Below are 23,968 nucleotides of genomic sequence, written 5' to 3'. Positions count from 1 at the left end.
TTAACAAACGTTACGATTGTATCCATAATTAATGAACTCTGTATAAACTTCACGATTGTAAACCGAAATAATAAACTCTCATTTAACAGATTTTACGATCCTACCCTGCTATAATGAATTCTGATTTAAGAAAATTTTACGGTTCTATCCCGAAGTAATGAACATCGATTTAACAAACTTTACGATTGTATACATAAGTAATGAATTCTCATTCAATAAATTGTACGATTGTAACGCGAAATAATGAACTTTCATTTAACACATTTCACGATTGTATCCCGTAATAATGAACACTCACCTAACAAACTTTGCAGTTGCAACACGAAATAATGAACTATCATTTAACCAACTTTACGATTGTAAATGTTACGGGAAAAGCACAAAGAACTAGTAAAACCTAGGATTTACCGGTAAGACCTAGGTTTTACCAAGGTGAGATGGTAAAAGCTCGAAAAGAACTTGTAAACGTTTTCGTTTCCACTTATACCAAGTCAAAGCATGTATTTTAATCGATCATTTAATTATAATGTTTCTGTCGTTTAATAAGCGTCATCTATTACATTATTTAGTAATTAGAATTATTAATAAATTAATAAGCATCAAGAACATTTTTTGGGTTCATATGTTGGTTTATCTCTTCATTAAAAACAGGCTTTGACTCGGTGAAAGTCCGAAATGAAAATGTTTACAAGTTTTTTTCGGGCTTTTATCAACTCACCTTGGTAAAACCTAGGTCTTACCGGTAAATCCTAGGTTTTTACCGTAACATATACGTAGGTATAATGAACTCTCATGGAACAAGTTTTTCAATTCAGCGAGTTTTTAATCATGACACCAACATTTTAAGCGGCAAATCGGGAAATTCATTAAATGGAAGTTCGTTATATCGGGGTCTGACTATAGCCTATTGTATTGATGCTATAAATATACTACCCTTATTTATGGGAAATTTTTTTTCAAATTTATGAAATTCACGAATTACTCGAATGCATAATCACCGTTAATTGTTAAAAGCTATACAATTATCAGTCTTACCGAGATGACTAGTGATTATGATTAATAACGGGTTATTATATATAATAACCAATTTATCACATTCACCGTAACATACACATGAGTTTAAATAAAACTATTGAATATCATACTTGCATCAGACAAACAATTATTCGAGTTTGTCGACATTAACACAAGGTAATTATAAAGTTAAAATCAAATTAATTATTGAATTTAAATTATTATGTTTACAAATCTCTCGAAGTATCCGAAATCTGTCAAAGCATTAATTCACCGCACATTCTCCGAAATGGAGGTCAGTGAACGGTGGGACTCCCTCCCTCCCTCCCTCCGCACAACACTTGACAGTAAATCGTTCGTCAGACTTGATCCTAATCTGACATGCGGTCAAAATTATATACAAAAGAATTTAATTTTCGGGAATTCAATCTTCCCCTTCGTCGCGTGAGTCAATCCCGGTTTTCCCAGGGAAGTTCCCGGCCCGACATTAGGGGAACCCAAGAACTGGAGAAAGTGGATACCCCCCTCACACAATACTCTCGCTGAAGTCTACAGATACTGGAGGGCAGAGACAGAGAGAGGATCGAATGGAAAGGTGGGTTGAGGAATGTTAATAAATGAACAGCGAATCGATGATACTCTGCAACTGTGCCGTTCTGGCGATTCGAAGTATGCACCAGATATATCCGAATATCCTTCAAGTCACCGAAAATGTCAAATGTTTCTCTCCTCCCCAACTCCGATAGAAACTCGAATAACATTGTTTCAATTTACAAGTCCGGCGAATCGCCCGAATCGTAGCGGGCGGCGCTGAGAGAATTATACAAAATGGCTTCTGTGTCTTCTCTCCCTCTATCTTTAGTACCGCAGAAAACCAACGAATGATTAATATTCACAGTGAATGGATATTTTTTGATAATAAATAGAGACCTGGAGGTTCACGCAAAATGCCATAAAATGCCTTTTTATGCCGATGAAAATGCCTTTTTGAAATTTTTCTGCCATAGATGGCTATTTTACTATAGTTTTAAGTCGATTAGGGGTCATTCACAAAGTATTACGTTAACATCGATGGGGGGTGTTTCCGATTTGATGCCTTTTTATGACTGGGGAGGGGGGAGGGGGCTTGAATGATGCTTACGTCATCAACCACCCTTTATAAAAATATGAAATATTCTTAATGACATCTTACTCGGTGCGCTAAAAAACGGGAAAAACATTTCACTAGATTGTTGGCACCTGAACTAAAATTCTCCCTATTGATGAGTCCCCTACAGAGCCACTTCAGTGATCTCTAAATGTTTCTCGGATCGAAATCATCTGGAAGTTGTGTCCATGCCGCTTGAGGGCCGCATTCACAGACATGGTTTAAACTGTAAAAGTTTTGGATAAGGGATCAATCAACATATAGATTGGCTAAAAATTGGGTGTATTTGAATTTAACAAATATTCGTGTCGAACTCCTGTCAAAAAATTGTGACTACAGTTTAAACCATGTCAGTGAATACCGCCCGAAGTCATCTGGAAATGTGTCCGGGCCGCTTACATGATCTGGAAATGTGTCACACATCAATCACTGAAGTGATCCGTATTTATTCATCGGGTAATTGATGAGCTATGTAGAACCGCACTAGTTCCCATCACTGTACCCAACTGTGCCACATGCCATGTGGGATCTCTGAATTTGCCGCGGATCGTTTAAGTGTTCCGGAACTGTGTCGCGGGTCACTTAAGTGATCTGTGAATGCTCCACATTCCTATTTGTTTAATCTGAAGATGTTCCAAGGGCCGCTTAAATGCTCTGGACTTGTGCCAAGGGTCACTTGAGCGACCTGTAAAAATGAGCAGCTTAGTTCATCTTTACAAAATTAGGTTTGGGGGGGGGCAGGCCACATCCGATAACCCCCTGGGCTACATTTGGTCTCGGACCAAAGGTTTACGATCTATGGTTTAGAGGGTACGTCACAATGAATTTCTTAAAAATAAATTTTGAGTTTTTAACCTTCAAATAGCATTAAAATTAACAGAAATTGATTATAATAACATATAAAAGTATTTTCTTCCGAAATAATTCAAAAATATTTTTTTTGCATTAAAAAATAAATTTTTGATCGTTGGGGGGAGTACAAGCCTGCCTACAGCCTACCCCCCTCCCGACTACGTCTCCGATCCCAAAAACATGCGTTAGTTAGGAGGTAAGAGGGCAGAGATGAGACGAAAATTTGCTGACGGGTGGGGGTCACAGTTTTTCTGATTTTTGCTGACAAGGAGGGGGGGGGGGTCAAAAATGGCTAAAATTTTGCTGACGTAATACTTGAATGACCCCCTTAATGAATTTTGGAGCCATAATCAGCAAAACTTGGATAGTCTGATCATTGAAATGAAAAAATAATTTTTTTTTTAATTTTCCCACTTTTAGTATTAATTATCATCACAACCCCCCCCCCCCCCCCCAGCCGTAGATATAAGAAGCTTTCTCTTTTCACTCTCACACTATGTGTTCTCTTTCGCTCTCACATGCATAGAGTAAAGATACATTTTTCTTTTGTGGGAGAAAAACAACTTCTGTCCATAATGTGACAATAAAGCTTCATGATGAACACATAAAATTTGATTGAATACATTCCACTGGCGTTTGGGATGAAATATTTCATCCATGATTCTAAAAACGGTTAAGACAAAATAAATGGTCGAAGGTATGTAAAGTTCCAATTATAACCAAAAAATAATTGTCGAAAATAAGTAAATATATGCTAATTGTAGTAAAAAAGTTGCCAAATGAATGTAAAGTTGCCAAATATCAAACTATCGTCAAAAATTGCTGCGAAATCACCTATATCGGGAAACACCAGGCAACAAACGCATACAACTTATTAAAATGTACAGTGGAACAGCGGTTAACGAGCTTAATGTCGCGACGTGCTCGTTATACGAATCGCTCGTTATTCGAATCAAACTCCCCCATAGGAAATAATGGAAACACGGATAATTCGTCCCATAATTATTCATTCACATAAAAATGACTAATAAAAACGGCATTTAATGAATAATACAATGCAATAATAATAATAATAATATATAATATAATATAATACATACAGTGAACTTCCCTGTTGTGGGGAGAGCGTATCATTTCAACATCATGGGTCCTCAGGAAAAATGCAGCGTCGTCTTGAAAGCCCTATCAGCCCCCCCCCCCCGAATACAGTAATTTTTCTAAGGCCAGGTACTTGGATAGAAATGCCTGTCTAGAATGCTACTCACATATTGGAGCTCTCGAAAATTTTGACCAAATATCGTTATCTTGAGCACCCCTTTCAAACTTGAGACCCTCGGGCCGTTCCAGGGTGGGCCCACGTATTAAGACGGCACTGATAGTGTTCTGGGGTCACCCGTACTTGGCTGGAGAGAAGTAATGGCTTACATATTAATTACATCCAGAAAGTACCGGATCTCATCTCATCATGTGCCCCCCCCCCCATGGATATGAGGGCCCGGCCCTGCCAATATGGCCCCGCGGATTTAGACGGTCCTGGTTCAAAGCTGTGCTGGATTCAGAAAAAGTATATATTAACATTTTCTCCCACCATAATTCACTTGAAATCTATCACCTCTCTTTCTGAGGGCCCGTCTTCAGAACTTGTCGTGGTTCCCCCCATCTGCTTTTTACTTGTGCTTCCAAAGAATATCTCAGAGACGCTAGAGGGGCATATGGCACCTTGTTAAGAACCACTGCAATCTAAGATATTAATAATCTAAATCATTGATCAGAAATATCTGCTGCCACCTACCGAATGAAACTAATATGATGTTTCAACTGACATTTGTAGAAAGTTTATAATTAATGGATTATATTGCAAAAATAATATAATATGGTATAATAAAATATTTTTATAAACAATAATATTTATTAAATTATTATATTTGCCTAAAAATGTAAACGGTTGATATTTTTATAAAGTAAAATAATATGAGTAAGTTTGAAAAGCAGAGCCGTCCATGGTTTTCTGAAGACGCGGATTTTGCTTTGCGTCCTTTCAATTACTTATTCAAAGGAAGGACGACCGCACTCGACGAAATTTACAGATATTATATTACTTTCCACAAAGATCAACTGATAAATTTTTTTAGTAAATTTCATAATTTTATGCATATTATTATTTTTTAAATTATTATCAATTCGATACAATATTTTTTTTCTCAATTTATTGCACTATTTAGAAGCCATTTGGCAACCTCAATTGGAAAATTATAACAGTTTTATTCGATAGGTGACAGCAAAAAAGTGCCAGTGAAATGGAGTTTTCCTTGCATAATACTGCAGAAGTTCGCAACCTGATGCCATATGGCCCTGGGATACACTAAAAGGGGGCCACAAATGGAAAGGGGAGCACGACAAGTGCTGAAGGGGGCCGCACACACAGAAAGAGAGGTGAAGAATTAGAGCTTTCAAGGGAAATATGTACAGTATACATATAATTTAATAACGCCATAAACAAACACGCGATACGATATATATATAATGTATACAAATTAACTTATTCTAAAGAACGAGAGAAGAGAGGACTATCTCGTGTTGGACGATTTACGGACTCGCTGTTGTTTGCATTGCTATTCTTTTTGTGCTTTTAAGAAAGGATGTATCCAATGACACTTGTGTGTGTGTACGTGTCCTTTTTGCCTCCTTTTTAGGATTTCTCGAAGATGAGAAATTGCAAAGTCGTTGGACAGATTTATTGCTTGCTTTACTGTGCTTCTATTTCATTGGCACTTTTCTACTGAATTTTGCACGGATTCCCGCATTTTACACATCTCTCTAATCGCATTTTGAAAAGTGTGAGGGACTTCTCACTTCTCTCTTACTCAGGAAACGATACCTTCAATATAAGCTCTTGCTGTTGCATGCAATAGAAGTCCATCAGTTCGTCGTCTATGGTCAACTCCTGGCCAAGCAAAATTTATGTAAAAAAAGCAAGCGCTCATACACGCGCGTTTACAATGTGGCATCTAGTTTCGTATATTAAGTCACACGCTGACCGGACACTGTATATTGGGGAATATTACCTAAAATTCCACAGTACGTGTGTGCACGGAAGCGAAAGATCATCGGGATCTTTCTACGGTAATACACCTGTACGGGGATCATAGGATCCTATGGGTTAGATTGCGGTGGGAGAAAAACATTTCTAAAGAAGGGGGCGATGGGACAAAAAAGGTTGGGAAACTATGCTCTAGACAATATGTTTTCAATGAAAAAAACCTGTCCTTATTTTCTTATATTATCAAAATCTATGATAAATTATCAAATCAAAAAATACATATGTTTTCTATATGTGAAAATAAAATTAACTTAGATAATATAGTAATTAACTTTCTTACCACTAAAGAAAAGAACATATGTTCTCTATATATGAAAAATAAAAGACACAACATTCCATAGTAATTAATATCATACTATTAACAAAAAATATTATACACCTGTAATATGTACATGTATTGTACTACCTAAAATCAATCTTCATCAATTGCTATAAACGTGACAATAAATGAACAAAGCGCAAAATATTTGCTCGTAATGCTCGTTAGTCGAATCAATTTTTTTTTTCAAAATTTTTACTCGTTATGCGAATTGCTCGCTAACCGAAGTCCCACTGTAATTAATAATAAAAACCGCATACATGTTTGACATGTACGTGTAATTAATACTGTATATTATTTTATATCACTGCGATTAACTATGGTAATAAGAGTGATAATTCTCAACAATTTAATCATATAACTCAGTTGAATTCGGTGAAAAATAAAAATTCAAATAAGATTCTCTCATTGTGTGTGAAAATTAGGAAAAAAAACCGGGACATTCTCTATAGAAAGGTCGAGGGTGGAGCAAAATCACGTTAATGCCTCGTATAATACAAGTGGTATGGTCATATAATGTTCCAGATTTCATTGAGAAAAATAAATGGTATAAATCGTGTGGCGAGCGTATTCACTGGGCCAGGGTAAGTTAAGCATATGTTCCAGTTTCTCGACCGCGGTCAGCAAAAATACCACATACAGTATCTGGCCCGCAGACTGAAAAGGTTGTGCATCCCTATTATACAGTTACAGTCAGCCCCGCTTAATCGGGTAAACTGATTCTCCTCTTATAACGGATGAAATCCGCCGGCACCAATGTTTCCCGCTTAATGTGATAATTTTAACGATTTTTCCCCGCTTAATCGATCTCTGTTGATCCAATAGACAGCTGTGCTAATTTTCCTATTGAAGAGTACTTTATATAGTGATCGTTGTAATTAAAATATATAATTTTCATTTCATTTTTTGTCTGATTTAATTCGAGAAGCTTTATTAATATTGATTCTTCATCGGTTCTCGATATATAAACTAAACAAGCGTTGTGAAATGGCGATTGAATTGTTCCCGCATAATCGGATATTGTGTGCCGGAAACGTAGGTATCCAATAAAGCGGGGCCGACTGCATTCGATTACTTATTCGTATTTAAATATTTACAGTCTGGTATGAAAAAATTAAAATTAAAATCCATAACTAAAATGAATGGAAATGAAATTTTTGAAAATATAGGAAAAATATTTAACATAATGATAAATAAATATTTGCACCATTTCAAGACCTAAAAAATATTTTTTCCCCCATTGTAATGTAAATACATAAATATAATTGCCATTAAAACAACTAGATATTCTATATTTGTATATAATAATCAAAGCTGGATACAAGAGTGTTTGACAAATATTGCATGGAGACATATTTCGTGCATGCAAATATTGGAAAATGGATTCGTTTCTATTCATTTTAAATAGTTTCAGTGGATTCTGTTTTATATATTCTGCAGTGTTTTGAAATATATCACCTTTGTATTAAACGTAACCCATCGTCTATTCAAGATAAAAATTTTAAATGGATCTTTCGCTCCCAAAATCAAAATTAGAATGTCACTCGTATTAATTCTCGAATTTTAGTGTGAAATGTAGACGTGGGTTTTGCGTGCAAAAATTTATTTGTATAGCATTTGCATGTATTTGCATGTAGAGCAGAATTAAAATACTGAAATTTATTGAGTTTCAGACACATGTTGGGAAAGTAACTCACGCTGTATAATTCAGCGGGGGTAGACGTTTTATACAGTACTGGATAATTTTCGCATTGTCTCAGACCCCGCTGTTGAAAATTACAGTGAACCACAAATTTTGACAAAGTTTCTGCGTCTGAAAACTAGTCATTTCGGTGTTGAGCTGAACATGGAATTAACCCTAACGTATATTAACCCTAAAAAAAGCTGCAATGGCTTCGGTTTCCGTTGAAATCATACATCTAAGGCATAGTTTCCCAACCTTTTTTGTCCCGTATCGCCCCCTTTTCAGGAGAAATTGTTTTTTCTCCCATTGCCCTCCGACGCAATCTAACCCATAGAATCCTGTTATACACGTAGCGTATACCGCCCCCCGGAACATTCCATCGCCCTCCAACGTGGGCGTTAACGCCCACGTTGGGGGGCAATACGGGATGTTCAGCAGTGATGCCGATTCTAAAACTGCAGATTAATGTAGCAGCTAATTGTTATAATTCATCCATTATTAAAATTTGGGAAATAGTTTCGTAATTGATGCTATCAAATTTTAGTAATTTATCATTATTGCCCTATGTGAATATCGATGATTGAGTCGTGCACACAAATTGCAGTCATCTCACGGGCCACTGTGGTGGTCGAGTGAGTGGTCATAGGGATGGTCTCGCATCACGAGGACCCGGGCTTGAACCCCCACCGTCGCCACAGTGGCCCGTCGGCTGAAGTTGGATTCCCGCGGTTCCCATCTTCGAGGCGCAAATGCGGGCTGATCTCCCCATAAAAAAAAAGTCTCGCCGCAGAGAGCAACAGACCTACAACGGCACAATTATTTCAATCATTGCGCTTCACTGATAGTTAGAAAAACTGACGGCAGATGGCTGCACCACACACAGCAAGCATTACACAGTAACAAACTTCAACTTAGGTTCACAACACGTACAAACACATTCCAACATGTACGATTCGTTAGAAATTCCGCAAAAAAATGTGCACCAGGTGCATGTGTGCTTATAGAGTAGTTTGAACTACCTGACGAGAAAATATAAACTCTGAACGTTTTTCAAGATCGTAGAGATCAGTGATTCCCCACTCTCCCACGTGAGCGTTAACGCCCCCCGGGGGGAGATGGAATGTTCCAGGGGGGGGGGGTGGTACAAGCTACAGGTATAACATAGGATCCTATGGGTTAGATTGCGTTGGGTGGTGATGGGACAAAAACAATTCTGAAGAAGGGGGCGTTGGGACGAAAAAGGTTGGGAGCCTATGGTATAGATCAAGAGTGTTCAAACTTAAGGAACAGTGGGGACCACCCTCTTCATTGATTCGAAAACGTGTCGTGGAACAATAAAGTAATCTGGAACAGCGCCGAAAGTTACTCAATGGAAGTGTAAGTGTGTCACGGGTCACTTAAGTAATCTAGTACTGTGCCGCAGGTCGCTTCCGCGATATGAAAATTTCCGGCTGAACAATTTTATACAGTGATATGTAAATGTGCCGCGAGTCACTCCGGTGATCTGGAACTGTGTCGCGGTGGTCCGTAAATGTGCTGCGGTTCGGATCACTGAAGTGAAATATTTCACTTAGTTCAATTTTACAAAAATAAGGTTTGGAAATCGTGGTCCTCATCAGATGACTCTGAGGACCACATTTGAACCATAGCCACATCAGATGACTCCGATGACCACATTTGAACCGTGGGACATGGGTTGAGTATACATGATATAGAAAATTGTCAGAAAACCCTATTATAAAAAATTAGCATATTTTGAATGAAAATTCTCATTCCATTGTTCCCTCACACAATTAAATTGTTCGCAGACAATCCAAACAATATCATAACTAACCCTGCGTATAGACGTCATTCTATAATATATCACAGAAATAAATAAGTGAAACAATTTTTACGCGACACAGTTCCAGATCACGTGAGTGGCTCGCGACACATTTACATATCACTGTATAAAAATGTTCAGCCGGAAATTTCCATATCGCCTAAGCTACCTGCGGCACAGTACCAGATTACTTAAGTGACCCGTGACACACTTACACTTCCATTGAGTAACTTTCGGCGCTGTTCCAGATTACTTTAGTGGTCCACGACACGTTTTCGAATCAATTAAGAGGGTGGTCCCCACTCTTCCTCAAGTTTGAACACCCTTGATCTATATCATAGGCTTCCAACCTTTTTCGTCCCATCGCCCCCTTCTTCAGAATTTGTTTTTGTCCCATCGCCCCCCAACGCAATCTAACCCATAGGATCCCAAGTTATACCTGTAGCTTCTACCGCCCCCAGGGGGCGTTATCGCCCACGTTGGGAATCACTGATCTATACGATCTGGAAAACACATTCAGAGTTTATATTTTCCCGTCAGGTAGTTCAAACTACTAACAACACATGCACCTCGTCCACATTTTTTTTTGCGGAATTTCTAACGAATCGTACGTGTTGGAATGTGCTTGCACGTGTTGTGAATCTAAGTTGAAGTTTGTTGCTGTGTAATGCTTGCTGGGTGTTCGATGCAGCCATCTGCCGTCAGTTTTTCTAACTATCAGTGAAGTGCAATGATTGAAATAATTGTGCCGTTGTAGGTCTGTTGCTCTCTGCGGCGAGACTTTTTTTGGATCAATATTATATCTTACTTCCTATTGAATTTCATTTATAGCGCACAGAATCATTAACATTTATTACAGCTTCAATACACAATATTTCTTGATAAAATAACACAACAAAAATTGCAATTCGAACAAATAAATTCATAAAAAATATTGCAAAAACGAAAAATGGCTCTTTAAAAAATAACAATACGTAAAATAATGAGATAATTATTATTTTGAATGAAATCTCTTTGAGATGCGACTCTGATAAGAAATTACAAAAGCGAAATACTCATAATGTATAAAAACTACTTCCGAACGGACGACGCGAACATTTTCTCAATACATACGAGAATGAATATAATCAGCAATATTTTTTTCAATTTATTCATTAGAAAATACATTTTTGAGCTCTAAATAGTTTTAGAAAAATCTAGATTTTGCGAGAAAATCCAAGTATAAATTTTTATCTTTAGTGAAAGGAAGAAAAATACTATTAGCCGAGTTTTGATTTTTTTTTTCCCCTTTGGAAATCCCAATTTGTTGATATAACATGTGTCACATGGATAAGATATTTTCATTAGTCAACATATTTCATTTTTTTTTCCGGGTAATTTTCCGGGATGTGGATTCTTTTCAATAATATTTTCAAATATGGTTTTTTTTTAAATTAGTTTCAGATTTTTATGGATCTTGATACAACCAATTTCTTCTTTTTCTTAAATGAATTTTGATCGGACTAATCTCTTGATATTTGTATAACTTATACGTTGTTTTTTGTACTTGTTTGTCAGCCGATTAGTATTCGGTTAAACCGCACGTCAACATGCGATCATTATATTTATTAGGATCTTTTTTTTTATTATCTGATCGGGAACTTTGATGTCGAAGCATGAAAGAGAAATAATATGTTTTCGCGTGATTATAACCGAGAAGGAAATGATGAATTTTCATTTTTTTTTTTAAATTCTTACATCTCCGTGGGTTAAAGCTGTTGATAATATTAAAGGATTAAAGGAAATAAATTTTCAGGAAATGATTTTAAAAAATTGATGCAAAAGAAATAGCTTGAGAGTTAAATGAATGAGATATGACTCGAAAAAAGAGGCGATTGCGAGTTTAAAATGATAATAACTCGAGAAATAGTTCATATACATGCTCAATACAATAGCCCGAGGGTCAAACGTGGCCCCTTGGAGTCACCTGATATGGCCCGTGGCCTCAAAGCTAATTTTGTAGAAACGAGCAACTAAGCGACGCATTACGAAATGCTCACTTGGTCATTCCCAGATCACTTAAATAGCACACAACAGATTAATAGATCACTTAAGTGATCCGGAAGAGCATCACAGATCGTTTAAGTGAGTCGCGGCACATGATGAATTGAAAGACCCATGGCACATTTACAGACCACTTAAGTTACTTGTGGCGCTCTTCCATATCACTCAAGTGAGTAGCCTGCGGCACTTAAAGACCTTTAAATTGACTCGGTTCACACTTAAATGACGTGAGACATATTCTCACTTCGATTAAGTGCTCCGCGCCACACTCACTGATCACTTAAGTGGCCAGCGGCGTATTCTCAGATTACTTAAGCAGCTCCTGGTACATTTACAAATCACTAGAGTGGTCCGCGACAACATTCGCAGATTACTTAATTAAATAACCAACGGCACATTTACAGACCAATTTGGTGACCTGTGGTGGTGTTCTAAATCAATCAAGTTGTTCGCGGCACATTCCCAGATTTGTTAAGTGACCCGCTACTCATCCCCAGATGAAATGAATGATCCACGGCGCAATTTCAGATGAAGGCAGGAAATTCTGCCAGATAAGGGATACTATTGGTGCCCTGATGCTTTTGATATGGCCAAAAATGAGCTCCATCTGTCCACAAGATGTTAAAGACCGAAGTGGGATTCTGTTCGATTTTGGAGAAAGCCCACCTCGCAAATGGTTCCCTCTGTACGGTATCCACTGGTAAAAGTTCATGGAACCAATGAAATCTGTATGGGTACAGATCAAGGATTCCATGAAGAATATTGCGTATCGAGGGTGGTGGTAAGCCCAAGCGTCTGACAGTTTCACGAGCACTGCTGGACACTGCAGCTGATTCGGACGTTAACGCTTCCATTTCGGCTGCAACACGGGGCTAACGTGTTTTCCTTAAACATTTTCGTCCGGCTCTTGCACGATCCTCCAGTGCTCTAGTTTCCTCAAAGCACTAGACAAGATTTATGACGCCTGTCTCTGTTAAATGCCCTTTCCCAGTCCTCACAGTCTTCTGAACTCTGAATTTACGCAAGGCAATGGCTGCTGATTCCTGGTTCACGTAAAACAGCTTCAGCAACAAAGCTTTATCCTTCGCACTTGTCATCCTTGTTCACATAACCGGTTTACAACGGTGAACTGGTTGCGATTAGGAGCGCAAGTTGTTATAACGGTTTGTATATATTTCTATCGAACTCGCTCGTACCAATGTCATCTATCGGCTGTTTTTTGAGTTATTTTTTCCTGTCTTAGGGGCCGTTCAAGTATTACGTAAGCAAATTTTTAGCCATTTTTGACCCCCCCCCCTTGTCAGCAAAAGTCAGCAAAACGCTGACCCCATCCCCCCCTCTTGTCAGCAAAATTTCGTCATCAGCTCTGCCCCTCTGAATCCTAACTCATATTTTCATATAGGGTGGTCGATGACGTAAGCATTATCCAAACCCTCCCCCTCCCCCCTTGTCATCAAAAGTCAGCAAATCGGAAACCCCTCCCGTAATGACGTAATACTTGAATGACCCCTCAAGAAAAATTTCCGTGACTTAGCGATGCTAACCCTGCAAACCGGGGTTTTCGGTTGTTTTTCCTTTGTTTTATGAATTTTTAAAGTTTCTACGGACTTTTTATATGAAAAATATTTAATTATACTCATAATTTTATTAATTATACAACGAATACAATACAAATACAACGCCACAACAGGCAAATTGCCCAACGAGGTGGCTGACTTAAGAACATCATGGATCCCCGAGCCATTTTTTGAAGGCCCTCAAATTATATTATTATATTATGCACATGTTTAGAGTAAACATTAAATAAATAAGACGTAATTTATTACAGTTATACATTATAAAAGAAAACACATTAGATGAATAAGGCGTAATTAACAATTGTAGTGAGCGGGCCGATCGACCGGTGTCCAAACGGCACGCGTCCAAATGTCCTGCTCCACTCGCGACTGTAGCTGGCTAGATTGAGTAGTGTTTTTTCTGAGACAACAATCTCAATTTATAAATAAAACATTCACCCTGCCAATTTCCGAGTATTTTCGACGATTTCCAAGAACATTCGTATAGACATCTATAGTGACATTTCATTGCGCAAGAACAAATGCATCTGAGAATCCCTCTCATCATGGACAAATATCTGAAAACCGTCTCCACCTCCAGAACTGAGATCACTTCTGAAAGGAAATGGATGTTTATAGTTCATATATTTGCTAAAATTACACCATGAAGATGTTGAAACCATGAATCTAAACTCAGACACACACGCGCTTTACGCTTCCTGGAGAAATGAGTTCGTTATGAATAAACAAGTTATAGATAGAGTTGTGTGCCATGTGTCCTTTCAATATAAGCTCCTCCAACTACTAGCAGATTCGGCTAATTTATCCGCTCGAAAACAATTAGCTTGATCAGCAAAAACCCTACGGCGATGATGGTGATAATGATTATGATGACGGTGTTTACGCACGAGGGCAAATTCGCCGCAATATATTTAGTCGTCGTCGTCGCTCCACAGGAATGATAATATTAAACAAAAAAAAAAATTAGCCCCGAATATTTAGTGGTGGAAAAATTTGTTAATGGCATCAATGGAGTGAAACGTTTCAACCTCCTTCATTTTCGTGAGAGAGAAAAAAAAAATGAATGAAAATTTCACAAGAATTTGCTATTTTCGTCGATGAAAATTGGATCCCTGCCCTCACCCTGTACTAAATACTAATAATAAACTGATTAAGTAACGTGAGTAATTGACTATGTTTTCAACGTCTATAATTAGCTACCTCCTTAATTAGTATGAAGTGAGATTTTGTGGAGAGATTATAATGTCTTTGAATGTATGTTATCGCGTCTCGGATTTGCTTTTTTGATTTTTAGTTTAATCATTTCACTGTAAAGGAAAGAAAAAAAATCTAAGAATTTATACCAGGGGGTCAATTTACCGGGGAAAAAAAATTATACCTCGATGCAGAATAAATTCCATTACTTTTTCATGAAATATTCATTATTTAGCTGTTTGTATTTGGGATTAATAAATATTTACCCCCAGGATGGTTAAACAAAAATGTGTTTTGGTTTATGGATGTGGTTTTTATTGGAAGTAATCTTGAGCGGTATTATTGCAGGTGTGAAGGACATGTTACTAGTCACTTAAAGGGTTAGACCAGCGGTTCTCAACCTTTTTTGACTCGCGAAGCCCTTTCTGGTCTACAATTTATATGGAGGAGCCCCGTGTGTGGGAATATTTTTTATTTATTCATCAAAGTTACTGATTTATTTTTATTATTTAAAATAATATTTTTTTCAGATATATATATATTTTTTATTTCCCTCGAGCGTCCGCGGAGCCCCCTCGGGAGTGCACACGGAGCTCCTAGGGCTCCGCGGAGTAACGGTTGAGAACCGCTGTGTTACACGATGAGTCGTTGGCCGCCATTGTTATATATATATATATTTTTGCAATTTGATGCGTGAGTAATTAGAATAATGAAAATAAAAACGGAACCATAATTAATTTTCGTTCAATTTTTGTCGATGAATTAAAAAAAATTGGCTCTTTTCTCCACTCTGTGCAGTGTAACCCGTTAAATGTTACTTTATGATCCCCGGGGAATAGGGCTCTCATGTATTTCACTCCCCGTAAGCGGACAGTAAAATCAGGCAAATTCTAATTTTTCTCCTCTGAACTCTAATATTTTTTTCCAAACTGTAATTTATTAATTTTTGGTCATTTGCAGAGAATTCATAATATTCAACTAAGGCTATGTATATTTGGTCTCAATTTTTTTTTTTTTTCGATTTCGAAATATTATGAAATTTTCTGCGTCTGTTAAAAATTTCTTGTTCTACCCGTACAAGAAATATTTTCTCTCACGAATTGAATGGTGCCGCTATCTCTGATGTAACTAGGGTCACCATTTTGGGAATTCTCATTTAAGAGAGGCTTAGGTTTTCTGAACAATGTTCAACGGTGGTCACAAAATCGACTAAAATGTTTGGTTTCATTTTCGAAAAAAAGGTCTTTTCGCGTTCTCCTAAAGTCATTCTTCCGTTTTTTCGCTTAGTTCGTCCTGGACTGGAGTATGCTGTAAGGTTTTTGGACACCATACCTACAGAGGGACATAGACTTGGTTGCAGGGGTGCAGAGAAGAGCCACATGTGCTGTTGTTGGAACAATAAGCCTTGAGCTATGAAGAGATAAATTCAGGAAAAATTATGAATCATACTAAACTGCTTGGCAAGTATGCATAATAACCACACTATCCCATTTGCGCTACGGGAGGCTTAGTATTTCTGAACACTGTTCAGCGTTGGTCAAAAAATCAAATAGTAATCTCGGTTTCATTCTTAAAATAAGGTCTCTTCGCTTCTCACTCCAGTGCCGTCTCAGGACCATCATGGGCCCCCGAGCCAAGCGATTTTTGCGAGGTCCTACCTGGCACATTCTCGAAAATTTCAAACCAGATCACATTTTGTGAGGCCCCTTATGCTCTTGAGGCCCCCGGGCCGTGCCCGGGTGGGCCCATGCGTCAAGACGGTGCTGAGCTACACCTGCTCTTGTTGGCACACATGCAAACACCAAACGTGGCCCCCTCTCTGTCCCTTGAGGGATATAAGCAGGCTTCCTTGCGGCTGGGCCATGCTGGAAAATGTTGGCACACAGAAGAAAGACTTGATTTCTTCAATATGATTACATTAAAGGAACGCTGATATATCGGTGGTATATGATCGAAGTGTTTAAAATTTTCAACGGGATGGATGGGATGGACCATGAGTTATCAATACACTGTGAATCAACTTCTTGGAGGATACCAGTATCGTTTAGCAAAGGACAACTCCTGATTGTGGTGTCGCAGGAAGTTTTTCCTATAATAGAGTTGTCAATAAATGGAATAGTTTACCTACGGGTTGGGGATACAAATAATACGAAAAACAAACATGCATGTGAGCAACGCAAATATATACGATAGAGTATCTACGAGTTATAGTCACAATTGCTATACAATTTATAAGTTATGAAAATTGTCACCATTCACGGTTTTAGTGAGGGTTATAAATTCAAATGAATTTCGTGGGGAAAAAAACGGGACAGTTGTATAACCGAGGCCAAAATGATGAAAATTACGAGAGTGTCCAGTGATATACGGGGCATATGGTCACCCTACTCTTTATGTAAATTAGTGATCCGTCGAATTCTGTCAGACATACTCCATTTGTACTTTGTCTACAGAAATGTAGAGAAATATTGTGCTCTACATAGAAAGATTTGGTATCTTTTCGGGTCCAGAAATAAACGAATATTCATCATAAAATCTTTGTGAAAATGTCGGTGAGAACAGCAATACTTATTCATCCTCGAGGAATGAATCCTTCTTTTCGGATTCACGCGATGAATCCGATATTTTCACCATGTTTCAATAAGTCCTCGCCCACAAATTAATATTCACGGGATATTCTCCGATTTTCTGACGGGATATTTTTAATCAGGCGCTATGTCAATTATTTTCCCTTTCCTTCCTATTATGGAAAGGTTTTCGGAACGCCTGCTCTTTTATTCCCAAAATGCGTATACGTATTCAGAATTGAATGGATAATCGAGTTGAATGGAATTCACGAGGAACCTTGGGACCTCTTGGAATTTAATCCGGTAACGAAATTAGTATTTCGTTACGAAATTTCACAGCTTGGTGTATAAAGCTATTTTTTTTCCCCCATTTATCTGATTACGAGTCGCGATATTTACAGAATGGTTCAGCGATATATAATAGAATTGTTACGAGGTTCTCGCGATTGGTTTTGTCGTTTTACCTGAGGTTGAAATATGATTTGCGACCCGTAGCTGTTCTGAAACAAAAAAATACAAGTTTACTGTAATTGTGGTGACATGAAGAGAGAATAAAAATATTGTACAGTAGAACCTCGATTATCCGAACACATCGGGTGTTCGGAAAATCGATTTCGAAACTAATTCGATGACGTAAAGCAGCGGTCCTCAACCCTTCTTGACTCGCGGAGCCCCTTTAAGTAAAACAATTCTATGGCGGAGCCCCGTGGGCCAACTTTTTAATTATTCATCAAAGATACTGATTTATTTCTACTGTGTAAAAATATTTATTTATAATTATTTTTTTTTATATTTTACTGTTTTCTTTTGTTTTCCTCGAGCGGCCGCGGAGCCCCTGGAGAGTGCTCAAGGACTCCGCGGAGCACCGGTTGAGAAGCGCTGACGTAAAGGAATGAATTGAACTTAAGATGAATTCGTCAGACGAAACAAAAAAAAAAAAAAGATGGCGCTCAATCTGCTTCCATTCACACGTTTGTTTGCTTGTCGATCGTTTATAACTACATACACTGTACCCGGATCTGGCTCGCAACTTACGCATCTATAGCTCACAGGTGCGGTAATTTCACCTTTACCGTACCTGTGCTGTATAATTGTTTGGGAGTGAATTATTGTACAATAGAGCGAAGCTATCGAGTTGGGAGAAAAGAGGATTCTCAAGCAGTGCCATCTTAACGCATGGGGTCCACCCGGGCACGGCCCGTGGGCCTGAAGAGAAGAGGGGCCTCACAAAAACGAGAAAAAGGTAAATGTTTTCGTGGATTGGTCAGGTAGGGCCACAGAAAAATAACTTATCCCGGGGACCCCACGATGCTCTTAAGACGGCACTGGATTCAAGTTCCAAGAAAATACCAACTTTTGTGCATCATTTACTATAGAAATCTGAAAATAAGTTAGGTTAAAAAGGTGTTCGGTTGACCGAGTTGTTCGGAGAATTGATGTTCGGATAAACGCGGTTCTACTGTATGTACTCTTATATAAGATCATTTTTTCAAAGACCAGGACTAATCCGATCAATCGATTAATCTATCAGTTGTGAATTGCAGTTGGAAATTTTTAGTTGAGTTAATCGAGTCGGTTAATCCGATGAAAATTAGATTAAAAGTTTTAATAAAAGGTCATAATTCATATTTAGGTTTCATTCGAGTATTACGTCAGCATCGGGGGGGGGGGGGGTGGTTCCAAAATTTGCTGACTTTTGATGACAAGGGGGCAAAGGGAGGGTTTGAATGATGCTTACGTCATCAACCACCCTTACTTAAAATACGAAATATTCTTAATGGCATCTTACTCGGCGCGCCAAAAACGGGAGTAAAACCTTTCCCTAGTTTGTGGACACCTGAACTAACCTTCTACATATTGATTAAGTCTTCGTATAGAGCCACTTTGATGATCTGTAAATGTTCCGTGAATCCAAGTTATCTACAAAATATTTCCGGGTCGCTTAAGTGCTCTGGAACGGTACAATGCATCACTCAAGTGATCCGTAATTATGCCGCCCAAATCACGAATTCGCAGCTGGTAACTTCGCTGATGTAGAACCGCACTGGGGGCTCTCTTAAGTGCTCTAAAACTGTGAACCCGTCACTTATATAAGGGATCTCTAAATGCACAACGGATCGCTTAAGTGTTCTGGAACTGTATCGCGGGTCACTTAAGCGATCTGTAAATGTGCAGGCAGCTTAGTTCATTTATACAAAATTACGTTTGAGGGGGGGGGCACATCAGATAATCCCCAGGGTCATATTTGGTCCGCGGGCCAAGGGTTTACCATATATGGCTTAGAAGATCAAAAGCAGCTTCGAAATAAATGACTAACCTAAAATGATTGATTTTATTTTAAAGAAATCATAGAGAAGAAATTTCAGGATCTGACAAAAATGTTCAGCGTGATGTAGAATCAGTTTTCTTGTAGCATCAGTTAATGTAAAAAAGTTGCCAAACAAGTTTGTTATAATGTAATCAGTATTATATGCTTCGGGGGATGGGGTCTTTATCGAATTCGATAGGAGTTCGTTATATCGAGCTCAAATTGAGATGTTCGTCGAATTGGAGTTTGTTATATCGAGGTCTTTTTGTATTCACACATAAACTTGTAAAAAATCTTCAAATCAAATAATTTGTTAAATGAGAGTTCGTTATATCGGGGTAATATAGTAATTTTTTTTCAATTGGGAGATGGTCATCATCGTTAATAGGAGTTACTTCGGGGAGGAAGTTGGGAATATAGTAGTATCGAATACAGTAGTATTCGATTAAAATTTTTGATTAATCGATTAAAAAATTTTCGATTAACCTGTTGAAAATTTTAAACAATTCCCAGCCCTAATTTTATAGAGTTGGTTAAAATATTTTAGAAAGTGTTCTTCACTAGTTCGTCTGTGGGAAGTTCCTGCCGGTTCGCGAAACATTTCGCTTAATTCAGGTAGCTGTTTACGGTAAATGTGATAAATGCGGTTATTATACATATTTACGGTGCATTTTGGTAAGCTTCATAAATTTCCCTAAATCCAATGACTTTTACCGGCGATTATGCGTAGTACCGAATCATTGGCATGTATGATAAGTGCTACAAAATTTTCGCTTTTACCGACGTTTTTTGTATAATGTCCAAGCCACGTCAGTAAACACGATAAATTGTACTAAATTAAGCACTTTTGATGGTTATTATACATAATCCCTATTTCGTATTAGTAAATATTATAAATCAGTCCCATAGCCGTGGTAAGACTTAAATGGTCGTACAAAGTCTGAACCGGATATAAAGAACTCTGATTTAACGAATTTTTCCCAACTTCCTCCCCGAAGTAACTCCTATTAACGATGATAACCATTTCCCAATTGAAAAAATTTTACTATATTACCCCGATATAACGAACCTCTCATTTAACGAATTATTTGATTTGAAGATTTTTTACAAGTTTATGTGCGAATACAAAAAGACTTCGATATAACAAACTCCAATTCGACGAACATCTCAATTTGAGCTCGATATAACGAACAGAACTCCTATTTAACAAATTTTGCGATTGTACCACGATATAATGAACTCTCATTCAGCAAATTTCACTAGAATATGCAGAAATAATGAACTCTCATTCAACAAATTTCACTACCTTATCCCGATATAATGAACTGTCATTCGACAAATCATACCGCGATATAAATAAAAGTCATTTAACAAATTATTTTTAAACTTCTTTCGTTATTAGTATTTGTACTGACAAACATGTATCAATTATTGTTTTTGTGGGCCCGCAAGCTTACTTATCTCCTAAATGTTTTGTGTTTCAACTTACTAAATAAAATTATCTTATCTCTCTTATTATCTTATCTTTGATTCAACGAGTTTTTACAAGTTTATGCGCGTTTTCAATAAGATTCCAATATAACAAATTCCTATTTGACGCATTCCACAATCTGACCTCAATATAACGGGTATCAAAAATTCACCAATTACACTAGTGACATATGCATCGTAACCGGTAAAAGTAATAAATTCCAAGTATTTATCAATTCAACCAAGTATGCTTGGGTAGTATATATAATCACCGGTAAAAGTGATATTTTTAGTATTTATCAGATTTACCAACGGCGCTTGAGTATTATGCATATTCGCTATTAAAAGTGATAAATTTATCAAGCTTACCAAGGTGATCGCGATAAGTATGCATAATAACCGGTTATTAAATATAATAAAAAATGTTCACATTTACCGTAACATAGTTACTGAATAATTTTAGAATTGATAAATGAAGTACAGTCCAAATACTAATTATGTATTTTTTGCCTGTCCTCAAATTACTTCTCCCGTTAATTAATTTTTTTATATAGTCCGCAATAGTTTCTCCGCGAATAGGTCCGCAAATAGTTTCTCCTCTTTGTCCTTTTCTTTGCCTGACTTCAAATTATTCCTTCTATTTGAGTATTATTTCTGGTCTGCAAGAGTTATCTTATTTGTGTATCTTTTGCCTGTCCTGAAATTATTTCTTCAATTTGTGTATTTTTCACGCGGTCATAAAATATTTCTCTTGTTTGTGTATTTTTTGCCGGTCTGCAAGTTGTTTCTCCTGTTTATGTATTTTTCTCTTGTCGTCCCCAAATTATTTATTCTACAGTATTTATGTATTATTACCAGTCCGCAGATATTTTTTTTCTATTCATGTATTCTTGCCAGTTATTGAAATATTTCTTCTATTCATGTATTTTTGCTGGTCTGCACGTTATTTCTTCTCTTTGTGAATTTCTGCTGGTCCGTGAATTGTTTCTCTTATTTGTGTACATTTTGCCGGTCGGCAAATCGTGTCTTCTAGTTATGATTTTTTTGTCTGTCATGAAATTATTTGTTTGTGATTTTGTCGGTCCACAAATTATTTCTCTTATTATTATTTTTTTTTTTTTTTGCCTGTCCTCAAATGTTTTCTTTTTTGTGTATTTTTTGCCAATCTGCACGTTATTTTTAATGTTTAAGTATTTTTTTGCCTGTCCTCAAATTATTTCTTCTATTTATGTATTTTTTTTCGTTCTCAATTTTTTTTCCTTCATTTAGGTAATTTTGCAGGACCGCGAAGTATTTTTCAGCTGCGTATCAGCGAAGTATTTTACCACGAAGTATTACTTTTTTTGGTTTTTCGCCGGTTCGCAAATTGTTTCGCCTATCGATGCATTTTTTTGCCACTCCAAAAAATATATATATATATCCAATCTCTATATGTGTATTTTTTTACCTCTCCTCAAATTCTTTCCGTCTATGTATTTCTGCCGTTGCGAAGTATTTTTGTGTTATTTCTGAATTTTTTGCCGGTTCGTAAATCGTTTCTCCTATTTCTGAATTTTTTGCCGTCTCTTTATGGATTTTTTCTATTATGATGTTTTTAGCCAGTTTGCAAGTTATCTGTCCTAAAATAATTACTTCTATTTGTTTACTTTCTGCCGGTCTGCGGACAATTTCTCCCATTTTCGCCAAGCTTACTTTATATTTTATCTTTAGTAGAATGGGAGATAATTGTGTATATATATATATATATATATACTCTCTCATGATTCCATTTTAATGTTCTCAATGTTAACGCACCCTAGGTTTTGAATTGCTTTTCTTATATTCCTCTTTGGGCCAACATGTTGCAGATTCAGAATTTGTACTTCTATTTGAATATGACTATAAACATTTCATTTCATATATTTACCATGTGAATTTCTCTTTCGTTAAATCTATTTCACTGCTGACTCAAATCACTGCAAACTTGCTGTACCCTTACAGTATATCACACTGAGTGTTACGCATAAGCAATATTTAACACTTTTGGTAGAGCACGTGACTGGGATTGGCAAGTTTCCGTATTTATAATACTGATTAATTTTTCTGGATCAAATATGGTTACTCTAATACAAATGCAAATACAACGCCACAACAGGCAAAATGCCCAACGAGGTGGCTGAGAAAAAGATGCCCATAAATATATGGATGTCAAATCTCTCTTCCAGAAAGGTCTGAAAGAGTCTTCTCCAGGAGTGATATTTCGACTTTTCCTAGGCTTTGTTCGCCCTGTCCTAGAGTATGCTGTACGGTTTTGAATTTGTATGTTGCATTGTGTTGCATAATATTCTGTATTATATATTATATTGTGTTGTAATATGTGTATTAAATGTGAAATTACAGAGAGAACCATATCGATCTGTTTTATCATGGTCAAATTCATGTTGAGCACACTGAAATACATTATTTTTTTTCCGATGCGAATTTCTTGTTCAATAGTTCAGAAACAAAAATGAAACACGTTTTTATTCCAGAATAACTGAAATTTTGAATTTATAAATGAAAAAGGAATAAAAAATTTTTGACAGAATTCTTCATTTGAAGGCAGAAAATCTCAGTAAGGGATGTTTCCCTGAGAAATCCATCTTTCGAAAATAAACTTTGAAAAAAATTCTACTTAACTGCAAAAATCAAAAAAAAAAAAATTCCTATCAATCGTTCTTCAATCAATTTGTTTTTCAAATTAAAATAAGGAATCGAATTATTATAAAATAAGAAAAATATGAATTATATAGTGTAATTGAAAGAAAAAAAGAAAGAAAACACAAGAAATCACACTTTGAAAAGAATTTTTTCAGATTGCAGTTTTTGAAAATTCCTCCGTAAGATTAAAAA

This window comes from Pholcus phalangioides, unplaced genomic scaffold (genome assembly GCF_987345545.1).
Source record: "Pholcus phalangioides strain wild (caught in Gottingen) unplaced genomic scaffold, Ppha-v1.0 ptg000012l_1, whole genome shotgun sequence".
NCBI lineage: Eukaryota > Metazoa > Arthropoda > Arachnida > Araneae > Pholcidae > Pholcus > Pholcus phalangioides.
This window is presented reverse-complemented; position numbering follows the sequence as displayed.